General features: G+C 37.1%; 1 long non-coding RNA gene across 1 annotated transcript; it reads left to right on the top strand.

Annotated features, from left to right (window-relative positions):
* The first annotated feature begins 370 nt into the window (after positions 1–370).
* LOC113617062 (uncharacterized) lies at positions 371–2,473 on the top strand. Its single transcript, XR_003431491.1, has 2 exons — positions 371–492; positions 2,016–2,473. It is a non-coding gene; the product is annotated as an uncharacterized LOC113617062 (long non-coding RNA).
* The last annotated feature ends 3,270 nt before the right edge of the window (positions 2,474–5,743 follow it).

A 5,743-nucleotide genomic window follows, 5' to 3' on the forward strand; every position in this document is an offset into this window, starting at 1 on the left:
GAGGAAGATTGATATCTCTTGAAAACCTTCAGGTACAGAAAACATCAACACCTCTGAAAAGTAGGCCTCTCCTTCCCAGCGTTGTGATGGCCAGGTTGTCACTAACCTGTAAGGCCCTGTATGAATCAGAAACTGCAAGGAGAGTAATTCAAAGAAAAACAGATGCAGGATGGGTGTGGCAATAAATCCTAGGACCCTATCAGAAACAAAATTAAAACCACTCTAAAGGGAAATTTTAACAAACCAGAGCAGATAGTATCCTAACCAGAATAGAATAATAATTCTCAGGAAGTTACTTTAGTTATTTAAGTAATATTCAATGCATTTCCATGGCCAGGCCCTTCTGAAGAATTCGAAAACATATACAAACAATTCATTTACATCTTATATATCCCACCATCCAGAGCAAAATTCACTTAAGTACTGTACTGGTGGAAATTGGGCAGTACTATGGAGACAATAAAAAGGTGTTTACCATCAAAAAACGTCAAGGTAAGAAAGATAATGTCTAATTTTTAATTATCCTGTGGTTTATTGAAATCTTTTGGAAACCCAAAATAGAGAAAAACTAGGAGACAATGAAGACTTAAATCTTTAGAGATTTATCAACTCATCTATAAAAGCTTTATTAATCTCTTCTTTTAATACCATTCCTGAGAGGTATAAATGTGTCCAGAGATAGGGTTGAAGAAGCCTGAGAGAATTTCAATTGTTTACTATTCTTGGTCAGCTATTAAGACCTTTCAGGAGCATCTTGATTTTCATGGCATCATCCAACAAAAAGCAGGATATTTTACAGAAAGTCCTGGTCCACTTTTTGCCTTGCTTTTGTGTTTATGTTTTTGGTTTTCTCACATTGGGCGGTACATTAGGCTACCTATTGCACACTCCCTCATTCATGCATGCATTCATTCAAACAATATTTACTGAGTTGAGATATTTAATTAACACCCAATAAATGATGTTTAGATGAATGAATGTGCTTTTTATCAAAGTAAGTGTAAGTACTGAGAAAAATTACAAAATGTATGATCCCATTCCCACAAAAGCGTATAATTGTGTTCAGGATATAACATATGCTGGTGAAATAACTAATATATCACATTGGACAGTTTCTAAGTTCAAAAATGAGTTTTTATAAATAATCAGAGCCTAAGGAGGACAAAGAAGGGACAGTTCATTATGGGTCGAATCTATCAATAAATGTACATTTCAGATGAGATTTGAGATTGACCTTAAAGAAAGAAGTAGGCTTAGATACATGAACAGAGAACAAAAAAGGCATGGTGATAGCATGTGCATAGATAGTGTGGCCAATATTTATGTTCTTCATTAAAGACAGTCAGAGATAACCCAAATGTAACTGTTTCCATGGGTCCATTCTCAGTATCCAAACAAAACGGCAAATCCTATCTTAGTAAAACTAATGAAAAACACAGTCTTTAACAAAGACATTGTGAAGGAAAGGGGGAGAGAAAGGCTTGCATCCCACACCACACAACAAAACTTATTTAATTATTTGTTTCATTTTCTCCCTCTGAAAATTTCCTCTCCCTCTCTCTGTACGTCTCCCTTCTCCCACATCTGGCCACACTCTACCAGCCACCTTTCCAGATCTTTCCAGAACTCTCCATCCTAGTTTCATTATGCCACAAGTTAAACATCTCACAGGTCTCCAGGACGCATCCTCATCACTTATTCCACAAAGACAAACAAAGGACACTTCTCAGGATCACGTTTCTTGGAAGGAAGAAGTCACGAGGAGTGATTATAAATAATATAAGGTGGAGAGCAGTGACTTAAAATACCATTTTTCCTCTTCGAATGTGAATACAGGGAACTTTGGGAAACTAGAAAATCTAGAAAGGATTCATTGATAATTATTTATTTTCAATGAATAAAATAAAATGTAATAATACGGCTAAACTTTGACAGGTTAACTTTTTCAAAAGTTGCTTTCACACACCTTCACTATTGGGATGTTTGATAAACACATCTTTCTTCTTTCTTTGCAGATACTGGCACCAAACTTTCAAACCATAAGAACCTTCCCATAAGTCCCTTGCCAGGCAAGATTAAGGTATAACAATCCAAACAGATTTTTGAAGAAGATAACTGGTTGAAAGCACAGGAAAAGAGCTGGGTTGCTCTTTTTCAACAGTCACATAATGAGTAATGTGGGAATTGGTTTACAAAGTCTCTCTCCATGAGGGGCTAAGGTTAAGATTAGAACTTCTGAGGCCAGAAGAGCAAAATAACTACAACAACACACATATTTTCAAGAGGCGCCCTTTGGATGTGAGGGATTGATTTTTCCCACTCTTTTTTCAGCAGCCGAACTGGTGTCTTTATTAAATGACATAAGAGAATACAGTGTGGCCAAGAAGGCTTAGATTTCCTTAGCCCCAAGTCAGATATTCTCAAGTGACTGTCCACTCAAATTAAAAAGAGAGATTTACAAGAGGAAACTGGATACAACTGAGTGTACTTTTATTTCAACTCTTTACCTGAATGTTTTGTTTTGTTTTCAGTTCTCCACTGAAGTTGCCTACATTAATATATTTTTAAGAATATTTCCTTACGTTGAAGTATTCATTCAGTATATTCATTTACTATAATTGAGAAAAGCCAAATGACTTAGGCAAATTCATTTCTATATTGCCACAGCAGTGTATTGTGAACTAAATGACACCTGGCAGTTCTTTACTCAGATACTAACTCAATTAGAAGGCAGAACAAGGATACCTACCCATTCAGGGAAGGAAAGGTCACTTAGCCTCTGTAGCTGTCTTAGGTCTCTTATCATCACAGTAACAAATTGAAGACTAAAAACCATACAATCATCTCAACAGATGCAGAAAAAGCTTTTGAAAAACTTCAATATCCATTCATGGTAAAAACTCTCCAGAAAGTGGGCATACAGGGAACATACCTCAACATAATAAAGGCCATATATGACAAGCCCATAGCTAACATACTCAATGGTGAAAAGCTGAAAGCATTTCCCCTACGATCAGGAACAAGACAAGGATGCCCACTCTCACCACTTTTATTGAACAGAGTTTTGGAAGTCCTAGCCACAGCAATCAGACAAGAAAAAATAAATCAATAAAAGGACTCCAAAATGGAAAGGAAGAAGTAAAACTGTCACTGTTTGCAGATGGCATGATACATAGAAAATCTGAAAGACACCATCAAAAAACTATTCGAGCTCAAACATGAACTTGGTAAATTTGCAGGATACAATAGATTTCTATATATAAATTTTGTATTTCTATACACTCACAGTGAACTATCAGAAAGAGAAATTAAGGAAACAATCCCATTTACAATCGCATAAAAAAGAATAAAATACATAAGAATAAACCTGCCTAAGGAGGTAAAAGACCTGTACCCAGGAAACTATATGACACTCATAAAAGAAATGAAAGGTGACACAAACAGCTGGAAAGATATACCATGGTCACGGATTGGAAGAATTAATATTGTTAAAATGACCATCATACCCCAGGAAATCTACGGATTCAATGCAGTCTATATCAACATATCAAGGGCATTTTCCACAGACCTAGAACAAATAATTTTAAAGTTTGTATGGAAACACAAAAGATCCTGAATAGCTAAAACAGTCTTGAGAAAGAAGAACACAACTGGAGGAATCATGCTCCCTGGCTTCAGACTGTGCTACAAACCTCCAGTAATCAAAACAGTATGGTACCGGCACAAAAACATCCATCACTGGAACAGAATAGAGAGCCCAGAAAGAAACCCATGCACTTATGGTCAATGAATCTATGACAAAGGAGGCAAGAATATGCAATGGAGAAAAGTCTGGGCTTCCTTAGGGATGGTTTCATCAATTAATTTGTTTTCTTAAATGGATCATACTTTTCCATGTCTTTGTATACCTTGTGAGTTTTTTAGTTGAATATTTGGCTTTCAAATATTATAATGTGGTGTCTATGGAAATCAGACTCTCCCACTTTCCCAGGGTTTTCTGGGCTTTGGATTGTTGAAGGCTGTAGTAGTCTGTTTGTTTAGGGACCTTTCCAAACTAGTTTTGCAATGACTGTACTCCTTATTGTATGTAGGCACTGAAGTCTCTCTTCCTTTAGTTCATGCTTAGCTAATGTTTTGACAGAGATGTCTTTGAATTCCTGCACCTAAGACAAAAACAAATATACACAAGCACATCCACATGCACACTCAAAACCACACACCTCTCCCCATTGTGCAGATTGCTGGATCACTCCTTCAACATTTAGCTGACCTGCACTGAGTTCAGGGCTCAGCCCATGGTAAAAGCTTAGAGACTCCTCTGGTGTTTTCAGAACATGCATCTTATCTTGAGTATGCTTGTGGTTTTCTTAATTTCTCTGGACACATGTGTACTTTTTGTATGTTCTAAGTTCCCAAAGAATCTCCCCCAACTTTTGCTCCTGCATCTTATGTGGTTTATTGTATTTCAATGCACAGTCTTCTGCCCCAGCCATCTGTGCTTTGTTAGTTCACCTTGCACTTTTGTTGAGCAATGACCGCTGCTTTTCCAGACTGTGTTCCAGGTTAGCTAAGACAGAGATAAGCATCTTGTGTCAGTCCTTCAGGTAGCTCCCAGACAGGTTAGAACAGATACACATAATAATCCGAGAGTATGGTCTCTTCTGCTCCCTCCTGAAGCAGGATTGAGGGTCCCATACTAGGAATGGTCGGCTGCTACTTTAAGACTATCACTGCATTAAGACCCCACCACTTTAAGACCACCACTACACTAACAGTAGATGGGGCAAGGGCAAGTAAAAATGCCACAAAGCTTTCCTGCCATTTTCAAATTGCCTCTTCCCTGGTTCAGTATGTGTTTGGTTGCTGTAAATCTTTGCCTGATTTCAGGACTAAGAGAAACTCAAGGAACGCCACAACAAGAAACAGTATAATCAAACTCTCAGATGCCAAAAGACAGAGGAAGAATCTTTACTCCCAAAGGAGAAAGAAAAAACAAATTTGTTACAAAGCAGGGATCCTCAAAAAGATTCACAGCTAATTTCCTATCTGAAACCACGGAAGAGGCCAGACATATTTAAAGTGCTGAAAGAAAAAAACTGTCCACCAAGAATTCTATATTTGGCCAAACGGGTTTCAAAACTTAGGGAGAAATTAACACATTCCCAGATGAACAAAGGCTGAGGGCGTTTGTTTTACAACTTCCTAACACTGCCCTATGACAAATGCTAAATTGAACCTTCAGGTTGAAATGAAGACACTAGACAGCAACTCGAAGCTGTATAAAGAAATAGAAATCTCCAGTAAAGATAAATACATGGGCAGATACTAAAGCCAGTATTGTGCTACTGGCTTGTAACTCTACTTTTTATTTCTTACATGATTGAAAAAACAAATGCATAAAATAATCATAAATCCATGTTATCGGGCTCACAAAGTATAAAGGTATAATTTGTGACAACAATAATGTAAGAAGGAGGAATGGAACTGTAGAGGAACAGAGTTTCTGTGTGCTATTGAAGTTGGTTTCAATTCAAATGATATTGGTTGAACTTCAGAAGGGTGAATGTAATCTTCTTGATAACCACAAAGAAAATATCAATACACTATATGCAAAAAGAAATGAAAAAGGAATCAAGAGTTCACTACAACAAAATCGGCTAAGCACAGAAGAAGTCAGTAATGGAGTAAATGAGGGGCAAAAAATGCATAAGACATACAGAAAACAACCAGGAAACAGACAGAA

This window comes from Aethalodelphis obliquidens, unplaced genomic scaffold (assembly GCF_003676395.1).
Source record: "Aethalodelphis obliquidens isolate GAN/ISIS:26980383/991018 unplaced genomic scaffold, ASM367639v1 scaffold1612, whole genome shotgun sequence".
Classification (NCBI taxonomy): domain Eukaryota; kingdom Metazoa; phylum Chordata; class Mammalia; order Artiodactyla; family Delphinidae; genus Aethalodelphis; species Aethalodelphis obliquidens.